We start from the raw sequence: 15,144 nt of genomic DNA, 5'->3' as shown, positions 1-15,144 counted from the left end.
CAAGGTAGGGAGGTGGTGTTATTGCAGATTGCTACATTTGTTTCAGGAACACTTAAATCTAAACGTTACTGCTAAGGAGCTTGCTAAATCTGCTAATAAGGCACTAGGAGTGATATTCAGCAAATGTAAATCAGTAGGTGGACTGCCATTAACAGTCTTCAACACCCTATCTTGTGCAACCCACACTATCGTACCGCGCCTTTATCTTGAGACTACGTGAGTATGGGTGCTTGAGTAATGGTCATCATCGTGTCTGTTGATTTTTTTCTTGGGAGTCGGACGTAAAATGTCGAATTTAGTTGTGAGGATGGAACTGGGCTGGTTGTCGCGAGTCACTATTCGACGGATAGATATCGCACGTTTGTGGAATAAATAAAATAGCCTTTGCTCCCTCTATCCGGACCTTCTCGTCTGTGCTGTCAGCAACTGGTCGAAAGGTTTTCTAAAATCAAGGTACAACACTGTTTTGAACTTGGTGCAGTCCCTTAGATTGAGTACCTCCGCAGTTAGAAATATATCACACGCCGATTTATATCGATAAAAGACCGGGCCCCGTTTCACAATGCTCTCAAAGCGTAAGATTTCGTAATGTTTCTCGTAACGCCCGTAGCTCCTGTGTTACAGTATAGGAGGCACAATGGCTACGGGAAAACGTACGAGATCTTAGGCTTACGAGAGTGAATCAGTTAATGAACGACCAAGTTTTAACCAGTGGAAATACATTACATACATACAGATTGTTCAGTCTAAAGGCTGAAACTGAGCTAAGCTCGATATGTAACCTACGTCGTCGTAGTTTATTAGCAAAACTGCGGTGCAGTACCCTCTCTCTTGAAATCGAAATGGGAAGATTCAGGCGTCCCCCAATTCCTCTCCACAAATGGACCCATGAAGGTCCCGGGGTAGAATAGACCTTCAGCAACCAATGCTTGCCATAAAAGGCGACAATGCTTGTTGTAAGAGGCGACTAACGGGATCGGGTGGTCGAGCTTACTGACTTGGTTGACAATTGCGCAGATCGATGCTCATGTTGTTGATCACTGGATTGTCTGGTCCAGACTCAATTATTTACAGACCGCCGCCATATAGCAGGAATATTGCTGAGTGTGGCGTAAAACTAAACTCACTCACCCCACAAATGAATTTGCAAATGTGATCTTGGCGATATTGTGGATGAATTGCACTTTCTGGTGAAATGAAACCTCTATTCAGATATCCGTGCTGATATCATTAATTAGTGTTCGAGTAATCCACTGTTACTATTACCTACCTCATCCCTTTTCATTTCTATAATGCAAGATAATATCAACTGTGACGCTTTAGCGGCAGGTGTTTCCAATACTTATGAACGTCGTCTTAAACAACGTTCGTAATATCAGTCAATCAAGTTAACAACAATGTAATAATATCCACAAAGCGCTTTATCCATCTACAAGGTGCAATTGTTCTGTACAGCTGTACTGTATTTCATGTATCATAATCTTGGTTATATTGATATAGTATTGTATGTGTTTTACATTATATATTTTGATGCAATTTCAATGTACAATCGTGTTTCAAAGGCCGGCTATTTTCTTCAACTAGTCGGCGAAATGTATATGTAAAAATATGTGACATGTTAATAAGCTAAGTTTGCACTGTTATGTGATTTGCATGGTCTTTGAAAGGTACCTGGTGTCATGGACAGTGCGCGAAACAATTTCCAAATGTTCCCAGCCAGTCGGGCTCGTGCCTGAAAGTTACTAGCTTATAAAATGATTCACTAGCATGAAATCTGAATGTGGCAAGGGTTCCTTAATGAAGCTGCTAAAGTGGTGAATATTTTATCAGACCATAATCTTGCATGATTTGAAAGTGTATTATAAGTTAACAAGTCGGAGAGAGTGATACATACGAAGTGATCTCATGATACCTCACTAGCCAGCGGGGCCAGTGACTGGAGATTTACTGGCCCGACTGAATTTGTACCTGCCACGTGCTGGCAGGCCAGTGAATATTTCACACACAGGCCAAAGAGTGTGCAAAGGGTTACATTATATAAGCTATATTACAATCCTTATGAGACCATATAAAGCCAGGGTTTGTCCAACTGTGAAATTGATTTGCCAGGGGAATGATTTTGTGACTGATATAGGTAATAATCATTTGATAACGATCCATTTCTTGCCCCTGGGCAACCCTGTGTTCATTCGTTTATTACATGATTCGCTCGTAACAGTCAAAACCAAACCACTGCTTGAAATGATATTCAACATGAAACGTTTTCAGGGGTTCTTGAATACAAGTAGCGACACGCGTCATATCGAATCAGTCCCATTTTCTACCGGCACCCTACACACGTCACTGCTCTAAATATACCGGCAACGCATAAAATTATAATGTCATGTCTTCGTTACATGCACGGTATAACCAACAACTGTTACTTTTCTTTGATACACCGCAACGTCAATACCATCCTACAGAACAAGAAGACTGTAGCGAGAAAGAGTTGTCTTCCCTCAGTTGTGAACGTTACCCCAGCAATGTAACTTTCAAGCAGTGAAAGAGAGTGATGTATGTGTTGCAGGGATAGTGTTCACCAAACAAATGACATTCTTACCTTGTCAACTTGCCTGATAACCTTTTGAGCGTCCCACTTCGGATCAGAAGGACTGTGTTCCAATCCCAGCTCGTGATTTTATGGCCGCTACATATGTATGTCTGTATTTTCCACGTCCGTATATATTTAATGTAATGAAATAGTGTATCCTATTTTGCTGTGATGAACTAAATTTGATAAACTTGCATAGCTTTTCTACTCAATTCTTGCTTGATTTCAAAATTTTAATACATGCCGTACAGTAAAATTGTATAGCTTGGGCCACTCATATGTTCAAGACAGCTTATGCCTGATTGGCCTATTGCTTACGACTTCAAGAGCACAGCACCCAATCACTACAGACTGAGGGATTTATAAACCAGGGATTTACTTCTCTCTCAGCTGTCGTAACATGAATAAATATACATAGATATACACATGCACGCACGCACGCACGCACGCACGCACGCACACATACATGCATACATAAATACACTAAAGAAGACAGTACTAATGTTGTAACATATTCGTGCAACAAGCCATAACAGAATTATCATCAACAGCACTAGCTAAATTTCACTGAACCAAATTTGTTAATGTAATTATTCAAGTGTTATACGTGTCACCATAGAATGAACATAATACAACACGACCTTCTAGATCAATCCCATAATACTTCAAGAACTAAATAAGTAATAAAATGTTTATCTCTCCTGCTTTGTATCCAAGGCACATTATCAAGAACCTAGCTGGTCCCCCATCATTAAGTCAGTTTACTTGCAGAAATCCCGAGTAGAGGAGGCCAGCTGGCCCACACTCACTAAGCGGGTTGGGTAATTGATATATAGCACTGGTCAGTGACACACCATTGTCCCCGGGTAATAGTCGTTATAGTTGCGGGCGACTAATCGTTGTCCAGCCGGTCTCCCAACTGAGCATACACGTGCTGGCCGCCAAAGACAGCACTGACAGAACGACCAAGTTCTTACATGCATTAGCCACCCCAGTATAAACAAAAGCAATCACTAAGTTGTTTCAAAGGCACTTAGAAGTTGGAGGAATCAAACTAAAAGTGCTTTGTGGTTCAACTTCTTTATTATACAAGGTCACAACGTTTCGAGACAGATTCTAGTCTCTTCTTCAGGTGAAGTGAGGGTAAAACTAAAGGGTTGTAGTATATATACACATAACAGTAGACTGATAACAATGGGTAACAAGATATACAGGTTTGTATTAATTGATGTACAGGCTTCGATTGATTGATGTACAGGCTTCAACTTATGTACAGGCTTAAACTGATTGGTGTGCAGGCTTGTGTTGATTAGGTTAACGAGTTACAGGTAAAGATGTTTGGATAAAGATTAGTCACTGAGCATAAGGTGGTTCCATGCATTGGGTAAGTAAACACCTCCGTCTCTGTTGATTGAGGGATTGTTCCGCTTGATTGCAATGACTTCTAGGAGCTTCCGTTTTTTAAAGTCATTGGCGTTCCTAACTAATGTCCTGGTGTTGTCCCAAACAATCTTATGATTGGGGTTTTGCATGATGTGTTCACATACAGCAGACTTCTGATCCAAATTTTAAACTGATGTTTTGTGTTCTTTTAACCTGATAGCCAGTGGTCGACCAGTTTCACCAATATATGTCTCTTTACAACTGCACTGGATCCGGTAGATGCGTCCTGCTGGATTGTTGCATTTAGGTGTTGTTGGCCCGCGTCCATTAGCTGATAGTAGCGTTTTCAGGTTGGTGTCGCTACGGAAGGTGACGTGTATTCCTGTTGTTTTCTTGATGAGATGGCTGATGCGATGACTTATCTCACCATGGTATGGTATGTTAATTCTGATGGGGGAAGGTTCTGGTTTAGTTGACTTGGGAGTTTCTTTCAGGGTCTTGGTGATGGTGTTGCTGACTAGATGGGGCGGGTACTCGTTAAGGTCTTGGAAGGTTGATTTCAGGTGCTTTAATTCGCTGTGGAGGCTGTCTGGGCTGCAAACCGCTTTTGCTCTTCGTGCCAGGGTAGCGACTATGCCTTTCTTGATCTGGGGATGATGGTTGGACTGGTGATGAATATACTGATCCGTATGTGTTGGTTTGCGGTAAACACTGGTGGCTATGGATTGTTGGCGTCGGTGGAGAAGAATGTCAAGGAAGGGAAGCTGTTGGTGTGTCTCTTCTTCCATTGTTTTAGTTTTACCCTCACTTCACTTGAAGAAGAGACTAGAATCTGTCTCGAAACGTTGTGACCTTGTATAATAAAGAAGTTGAACCACAAAGCACTTTTAGTTTAAAAGCAATCACGTCAAGACACCATCTGCAGTGCACATTCTTGCCAATTAGTAATTAGGGGCCAAATTAAGATAATTACCGATAACCGATCACTGACCAGGAGCTAAGGGTGAACAGCTAGAACAAAGACCAAGATTGACCAACCCTGTGTATATATAACGGCTCAGACAATAGGGCCGGGAGAATAAAGAGTTGTGGACCCGAGACAGACTTGTGTCGTTCATGCACTAGACATCCACGGGAGAGACACAGCACCGCCACCCCTAAGTACAACCATCCTAACCTCCAGTGAGGTACTGAAGGAATAAGTAAAACCTTACATCTCTCCGTGCGATACTTGTGGAGACAGATCTCGGTGCCTCTTCACACCAAGCAGACAAGACCAAAGCAGAAGGTTAGTGCTGAACTGTATACTTTGTCTGGGGTCCACAACGCCAAATTTATTATCTACATTTGGGCAAAATCAAGACTGTTCGCCGTTGCTCACCATCACCTCGTCAACATTGTCATCGCCTCCCAAGTACCTTTGTGCCTCATGTAAACTACAGTCCCAGGACCTGTCTCAGTTGCCCACCTTTGTGGCCTCACCATATGGACATTCTTCACTGCTTTAATATTATACTTTCACTCGTGCTGTGACTGCCACCTTACTGTATCTTCATGTCAGTGCGTGAATTTGAACGACGATGTAACTTCATAAGTCAGGCACAATTGCGTGCAGGACCAAGCACTGCTACTATCCCCAAAGACAAGAGCCGATTTACTTCACCAACAGGATCAACCCCGCAACACCCAACAGGACCACGACCCCATGTCAAGTCTCTTCAACGACCGGCTGTGTCACACCCCAACAGGACTAGATAGGAGACCACTCAAATTCAATGTGCTAGAACTGTTATCCTGTGAACTATTCAGATAGTCTATTCCACATCCAATTTGGTAAGCATTTTTGCCACTGCATGCTTACTTTATCCGTGTTACATATGTCATATACAACCGGTCTATTTGTTAAAATGTCATGATTATACATTAAACGTTTCGTGCACGAGAGACCTCTTACCTGTTACCTGTCCGAAACTCCCTACCCATCAGATTATCTGTAGAAACAACAATGACCTACCACATTCATCTGTACTGCCACCAAATTAAGACCAAGTTGACAACAATGGCATGTTGTTAGAAAGGGGAGTGATTTAGCAGTTAATAGAAAGAAATGATAATAATAATTTAAGAGTGAATTCTGAAAATTTGAGATGGATTTGCTGACAAGCTTGTCAATTTATACATGCACCTCGTAGCCTGATTCCACGACGTTTACAAAGATTTTGCAAATTAATTATTTTTCTGAAAAGGCATCTCAAGATATGTATAAATCATTGAACGTAATATTTGTGGGTTTATTTAAGGCATTACTGCCAAATTGTCGCTTAGTCTTACCAATATGTAGGACAAATATCCATCTGCTACAATATAACAAAGTACTTCCGGCATTTTTGTTTGCGAACTGCTGTTTTGGAAAGCAACAGAAGAACTACCCATAGCCACTATAGGATCTTATTTCAAATGTCTGTAGTATCAGTTTTCTGCTCTCCATATTGTAACGAAAGGTACTTAATCATGCTATTATACTTGCCACACAGTCGACAAATTATCCGCTCTGTTACGTCACGTCCTTGACCAAACGACGATACGGTCAACCGTGACCACCAGCGCTCTATCAAATATCGACCCCACTCACATTTTATTGTAAGGGGTTACACGTATTTTCGTTCCTCCCCCAACACCCTTGTCATTACTGTCGTGCACAAATGAGTCCTCTTTACCTTCTCTAATTCACGGGTACTCTCCCTATTCCCAGTTGTTTGGCATGGAACCCCCATTTTACAAATGGTCAGTCCGTCACTGTACATGTCACTCAGGCTAGCATGGAGAAGCTAAATGATAATTATATATAACTAAGAAGACAAACAGAAACCCCCAAAATAACTCCCAGAACAACTAATGCGGAATCAAAATGAATGACTAACGCCCAAATGTATATAATGAAACACAATGTTCTGTATATATTGGTTCTCAAATACTATCTGCTATGTACATATTGATTAGTTAGTTATCAGACAGAATTTTGCTCATCTCCTTATTACATACCCAAATGAATACTACACACTTCACCACGTTGTAGCTGTCATTCTACACCATTTAAGCAATCTGATTCAGTGTAATTACGCACGCATTTTGTCTTTATATCTAAACTGTCCATAGAAATCCTCAGGACACAAAGCATGGTAAAAGTCTAAAAAGTACTAATGTTTAGGCACTAGAAATGTAAGGAAGAAGGGAACATATACAGAGTTAAAACTCACAATATGAACCCTCAATGAGTGATGAGTGAAGAATGATTGATGTGTAGGGGTTATGAATGAGTATGCATGAGGAAGTAGTAGAGTAGTGAAGAGAGAAGGGGGTGTTAGCTGTCGGAACCAGGTACAGGGCAACCACAGACAAAAGAGCCATCATGCCATTGCCTGGGCACAGTGGAGAGACACCAGTAGTTGTAGTACGATGAAGGAAGTAGGAGATTAGTGACGAGAGGAGGTGTCAGCTGTGGGAAATCGGGTACAGGGCAACCACAGGCAAAAGAGCCATCACGCCATTGCCTGTGACCCCGGAGAGACACCAAGTGTTTGTCGCTCTGCGGCAGGGTTAGCTGATGGATTCCACCGTCTAACCTGTCCCTTGGCCACGGACGGGTCCACAGGCGTGTTCGATACCCATGGGAGATTGTTAAAAGCGATCATTCACTCTTTCGGAAGTCCCGGTAGTATAGGACCAGCTAACCTAAGGAAAATTTGTGTAGATGAATGACGTCATAAAGTGGTAACAGGTGATACGAGCAGAGTAGTCCTGGATTGAGGATGAATGGGTGCAAAGACGGCCGTATAAAGAGTGAATGCATAAAACCAATATGTAAACGGCCACTGCTCTACTGAAATATAAGTCTGGTTAAGTACTTGTTTCCTCTTTTCTTTTCCCACATATACACCTATTTATTTTAAAACGTATTCTAGAACTATATACATTTTTATGTAGAAAATCAACCAGCCACCCCAATCAGCCTCCACCCATCTCTTAGTGGCAAGGTTTAACTGGAACTGGTTAGGCCCTTCACTAAATAAAAATAGTTATGCTGCCCCTATCCCCTCCCCCCCCCCCCCACACACACCCCACACCCCACCCCTTCTAAATGTCTCTTTTCGTAGTACCTACACGGAAGTCTGCTAGTAAACACACAACATACACACCAATGGTGGTCTTGCACCTACATCACTGGCTATCACGCATTTTACACAAGATTCGTTTATCACTTATTGTCATTGTAGCACCGTGTATATATGTTATTAGTTTATATTGTCAAAAATGGGTCCACAGTCTATCCTCAAACCCACATTTATGTCCATTTTCTTCAGGCCACTAATGGTATAACCAACAGTATACTTACTACGTAACCAAATTGTATAAAACCTGTGTATGTCCATCTTGTAGCATATCTTTCGGTGTGTACGGCCTCTAATTCTTCTTCATTGTCCATAACTTCAAAACATTGTGTAATGGACTATGTCATAATCTCCATATATGTCCATTTGTACCACTACTGTTTCATTGATTTTTCCCCCCTTATATCCATCACCTCAGGCTTCATATTGATGCAGTAAAAGACTTTTTATCCCTTACGACTTGCCTGAAACTGATAATTGAAACTTAGAGGTGAACGTTGCCATATATGGAATGCTCCCTGCGTCGAAAATTGTCGCCGGCGGTGTTGTCTCTGTGTAAGCAATTGGTGTCAGTCACAATTTGTGCTCAAGATATTAGTATAGAGTGTTCCAATGGACATAACTCTGTTTGTCCGTGTCTCTGTCTGTCTGTCTGACTGTGTGTGTGTACGTATAATCCCAACATGTTGCTATGCCACAGGTGTTCGGTCCGGCTTGGCCCGAATATGAGGCGGGACATGAATTACTTATGATACATGCATTCTTTAATGAATTATGCTACGTACAATAGATTATTTTTATCAGTAGACTGCAACAGCTTTATAAATTTGTAATTTGACGGACACTCCCCAAAGTAATTTCTTGTATAACTTTATTTGACGCTATAGACTTCCTGCTTTTTACACACACAAATAAAGTGATATTCATCTTCAATTACAGAATCGTCATGTTCATTACAAAAGTCACACAATCTATTATTTCTATGAATGTTTAATTATCGACCTAAGTCAATTTTTGATTTATGAGATGATATATATAAAGGTGTAAAATGACAAGCAGAGTGGAAGTTAATTAAGGTAAGTTAATTAAAGTTGTGTTTAGCATCATTATACAAAGCAAGTTAAATACTTTGGGTAATATAACTTTTTCATTTCTGTACAAATTAGTATTATATCTACTAAATATCATTTTATTACAAAAAGATACCTGGTCGGCAAAAGCGAAGCAGCCCTTTTCACCCTCAATACCCAAGATAGCCTCAGTTAAAAGTGTCCAGTGTCTGTTCGGCCTAACTCGACCCTGAAGACGAGGAAAGAGGTGACCCGTGAAGGTCCCGGGGTAGAATAGGCCTTCAGCAACCCATGCATGCCATAAAAGGCGACTCAGCTTGTCGTAAGAGGCGACTAACGGGATCGGGTGGTCAGGCTTGCTGACTTGGTTGACGCATGTCATCGGTTCCCAATTGCGCAGATCGATGCTCATGTTCTTGATCACTGGATTGTCTGGTCCAGACTCGATTATTTACAGACCGCCGCCATATAGCTGGAATATTGCTGAGTGCGGCGTAAAACTAAACTCACTCACTCACTCACTCAGGAAAGAGGTCGCGCCAGAACATGTCAACCATATATTCGTCTGATATATTCACCACATCATATGCCTCTCAAGAAGCTAAAGTCTGGGTTAGTTCAAACAGCTTCACATATACGTCCAAGCATAATATCTTACGCACAAATTGTGACTGACACCAATTGGTTACACAGAGACAACACCGCCGGCGACAATTTTCGACGCAGGGAGCATTCCATATATGGCAACGTACACACAGTCAGACAGACAGAAACACGGACAAACAGAGTTCTGTCCTATGGAACACTCTTTACTAATATCTTGCGCACAAATTGTGACTGACACCAATTGGTTACACAGAGACAACACCGCCGGCGACAATTTTCGACGCAGGGAGCATTCCATATATGGCAACGTACACACAGTCAGACAGACAGAAACACGGACAAACAGAGTTCTGTCCTATGGAACACTCTTTACTAATATCTTACGCACAAATTGTGACTGACACCAATTGGTTACACAGAGACAACACCGCCGGCGACAATTTTCGACGCAGGGAGCATTCCATATATGGCAACGTACACACAGTCAGACAGACAGAAACACGGACAAACAGAGTTCTGTCCTATGGAACACTCTTTACTAATATCTTACGCACAAATTGTGACTGACACCAATTGGTTACACAGAGACAACACCGCCGGCGACAATTTTCGACGCAGGGAGCATTCCATATATGGCAACGTACACACAGTCAGACAGACAGAAACACGGACAAACAGAGTTCTGTCCTATGGAACACTCTTTACTAATATCTTACGCACAAATTGTGACTCACACCAATTGGTTACACAGAGACAACACCGCCGGCGACAATTTTCGACGCAGGGAGCATTCCATATATGGCAACGTACACACAGTCAGACAGACAGAAACACGGACAAACAGAGTTCTGTCCTATGGAACACTCTTTACTAATATCTTGCGCACAAATTGTGACTGACACCAATTGGTTACACAGAGACAACACCGCCGGCGACAATTTTCGACGCAGGGAGCATTCCATATATGGCAACGTACACACAGTCAGACAGACAGAAACACGGACAAACAGAGTTCTGTCCTATGGAACACTCTTTACTAATATCTTACGCACAAATTGTGACTGACACCAATTGGTTACACAGAGACAACACCGCCGGCGACAATTTTCGACGCAGGGAGCATTCCATATATGGCAACGTACACACAGTCAGACAGACAGAAACACGGACAAACAGAGTTCTGTCCTATGGAACACTCTTTACTAATATCTTACGCACAAATTGTGACTGACACCAATTGGTTACACAGAGACAACACCGCCGGCGACAATTTTCGACGCAGGGAGCATTCCATATATGGCAACGTACACACAGTCAGACAGACAGAAACACGGACAAACAGAGTTCTGTCCTATGGAACACTCTTTACTAATATCTTACGCACAAATTGTGACTGACACCAATTGGTTACACAGAGACAACACCGCCGGCGACAATTTTCGACGCAGGGAGCATTCCATATATGGCAACGTACACACAGTCAGACAGACAGAAACACGGACAAACAGAGTTCTGTCCTATGGAACACTCTTTACTAATATCTTACGCACAAATTGTGACTGACACCAATTGGTTACACAGAGACAACACCGCCGGCGACAATTTTCGACGCAGGGAGCATTCCATATATGGCAACGTACACACAGTCAGACAGACAGAAACACGGACAAACAGAGTTCTGTCCTATGGAACACTCTTTACTAATATCTTACGCACAAATTGTGACTGACACCAATTGGTTACACAGAGACAACACCGCCGGCGACAATTTTCGACGCAGGGAGCATTCCATATATGGCAACGTACACACAGTCAGACAGACAGAAACACGGACAAACAGAGTTCTGTCCTATGGAACACTCTTTACTAATATCTTACGCACAAATTGTGACTCACACCAATTGGTTACACAGAGACAACACCGCCGGCGACAATTTTCGACGCAGGGAGCATTCCATATATGGCAACGTACACACAGTCAGACAGACAGAAACACGGACAAACAGAGTTCTGTCCTATGGAACACTCTTTACTAATATCTTGCGCACAAATTGTGACTGACACCAATTGGTTACACAGAGACAACACCGCCGGCGACAATTTTCGACGCAGGGAGCATTCCATATATGGCAACGTACACACAGTCAGACAGACAGAAACACGGACAAACAGAGTTCTGTCCTATGGAACACTCTTTACTAATATCTTACGCACAAATTGTGACTGACACCAATTGGTTACACAGAGACAACACCGCCGGCGACAATTTTCGACGCAGGGAGCATTCCATATATGGCAACGTACACACAGTCAGACAGACAGAAACACGGACAAACAGAGTTCTGTCCTATGGAACACTCTTTACTAATATCTTACGCACAAATTGTGACTGACACCAATTGGTTACACAGAGACAACACCGCCGGCGACAATTTTCGACGCAGGGAGCATTCCATATATGGCAACGTACACACAGTCAGACAGACAGAAACACGGACAAACAGAGTTCTGTCCTATGGAACACTCTTTACTAATATCTTACGCACAAATTGTGACTGACACCAATTGGTTACACAGAGACAACACCGCCGGCGACAATTTTCGACGCAGGGAGCATTCCATATATGGCAACGTACACACAGTCAGACAGACAGAAACACGGACAAACAGAGTTCTGTCCTATGGAACACTCTTTACTAATATCTTACGCACAAATTGTGACTGACACCAATTGGTTACACAGAGACAACACCGCCGGCGACAATTTTCGACGCAGGGAGCATTCCATATATGGCAACGTACACACAGTCAGACAGACAGAAACACGGACAAACAGAGTTCTGTCCTATGGAACACTCTTTACTAATATCTTACGCACAAATTGTGACTCACACCAATTGGTTACACAGAGACAACACCGCCGGCGACAATTTTCGACGCAGGGAGCATTCCATATATGGCAACGTACACACAGTCAGACAGACAGAAACACGGACAAACAGAGTTCTGTCCTATGGAACACTCTTTACTAATATCTTGCGCACAAATTGTGACTGACACCAATTGGTTACACAGAGACAACACCGCCGGCGACAATTTTCGACGCAGGGAGCATTCCATATATGGCAACGTACACACAGTCAGACAGACAGAAACACGGACAAACAGAGTTCTGTCCTATGGAACACTCTTTACTAATATCTTACGCACAAATTGTGACTGACACCAATTGGTTACACAGAGACAACACCGCCGGCGACAATTTTCGACGCAGGGAGCATTCCATATATGGCAAACACGGACAAACAGAGTTCTGTCCTATGGAACACTCTTTACTAATATCTTGCGCACAAATTGTGACTCACACCAATTGGTTACACAGAGACAACACCGCCGGCGACAATTTTCGACGCAGGGAGCATTCCATATATGGTAACGTTCACCTTTAAGTTTCAATTATCAGTTTCAGGCAAGTCGTAAGGGATAAAAAGTCTTTTATTGCATCAATATGAAGCCTAGACATGATAGACAAAACATAGGCCAAACTGTTGTCAAAGATGTGTGACATTGTGACTTTTGTGACTGTTTTGTTTTCTTTTGTTATAGAAAGGTCTTAACACGTCACAATTTAATTCTGGACTCACAAAAGTCCAGAAACTCTTAGCACTGTGGCCACTCTCTCACAAGGGATTTCGCAAAATTAAACATACAGCTGTTATGTATATGTGCTAAGGATGAAAAAATGAAAAAAATTTTTTTCGAAAACTCAAAATTTAAACTCGCTCGCCCATGGGCACGCCCATGGGCGAACAGTGGCCAATGGGCGAAAGTGTTTAATTTCATCCAGAATAAATGTTTTGGAGGTTGTAAATGAATGAAAAAATGTTGATAAGTATCATGACACAAATTTCAGCTTGTTGTGACTTGACTCTGCTAACTGACAGCGATTTTTAAAAATCTCACCCATGGGTGAAAAACATATTGGCCCATGAACGAGAATAATTAATTTCATTGAAACTACATGTTTTTCCCAGGCTTTGCAGCTTTTCAATGAATGAACGTGTATTTATTATTGTCTTGACACGAAATTAAGCTTATTTTGACTTAATTCGGCTAATTTAGAGTGATTTTTCAAAAAGTCTCGCCCATGGGCGAAAACCATTTGGCCCATGGGTGAGAATATTTACTTTTACTCAAAATTTACCTTTTCCCATGTTTTGGAGGTTGTGAATGGATGAAAGTATGTTCATAAGTATCATGTCACAAAATTCAACTCATTTTGAATTAATTCCGCTAATTTAGAGCTATTTAACAAAATCTCACCCATGGGTGAAAAACATTTTGGCCCATGGGTGAGAATATTTCCTTTTACCCCCAAACCCATCTTTTCCAATATTTGGAGGATGTAAATGAATGAAAGTACATTTATGAGTATCATGAGAGAAATTTCAACTCATTTTGACTTAATTCCTCTAAATGAGAGCAATTTTGAAAACTCTCGCCCATGGGAGAAAGACATTTTGGCCCATGGGCGAGAGTACTTGCCTTCACTCAAAATACATCTTTTCCTGTGGTTTGGAGGTTGTAAATGAATGAGGATATATTTATGAGTATCATGGCACAAAATCCAACTCATTATGACTTAATTCTGCTAATTGAGACCGATTTTCAAAAACATCTCGCCCATGGGCGAAAAACATTGGGCTCATGAGCGAGAATATTTCCTTTTCACTCCAAATACATCTTTTCTAATGTTTTGGAGGATGTAAATGAATGAAAGTGCCATTGTGAGTATCATGACACAAAATTCAACTGATTTTGACTTAATTTTGCGAATTCAGGAAGATTTTTTTAAATATGCCAGAATAATTACTTTTACCATAAATTTTAATCACTTTTTATGGCAAGCATGGGTTGTTGAAGCCCTTTACTTCCAGCAACATATAACAGTACACTTAGAATGCTAAGCCTTGAGATTCTTTTGAATTTAGGTATTCTATAAATATAACAAAATTCAACCTATATCTATGAAGTTGAAGTTATTTGTGAAAGCCCTAATCAAGAGTGACCAAACTCCAGTGACTATGCTGGGACACATTAATAAACGGTGTTGTGAGATCTTTAAACTGTATTGAAATATGTCTTGTCAATTCCACTGACATTCACCAAATGTACCCACCTAGTAGTTTTAAGTGTACCTACCCAGTTTAGCATGTTTCGTTTTAATAGTGTGGTCTCCATTTTTAGTAATTCCCGTTTGCCCGTCCCGGCTTTTCTTCGTCCGAGGTTTTATGGGGTATTCTCCTATTTGTCGGACCAGAAATAA

This window comes from Haliotis asinina, chromosome 11 (genome assembly GCF_037392515.1).
Source record: "Haliotis asinina isolate JCU_RB_2024 chromosome 11, JCU_Hal_asi_v2, whole genome shotgun sequence".
NCBI classification, from domain to species: Eukaryota; Metazoa; Mollusca; class Gastropoda; order Lepetellida; family Haliotidae; genus Haliotis; species Haliotis asinina.
The sequence above is the reverse complement of the archived record's forward strand: the minus strand, read 5'-3'. Positions refer to the sequence as shown.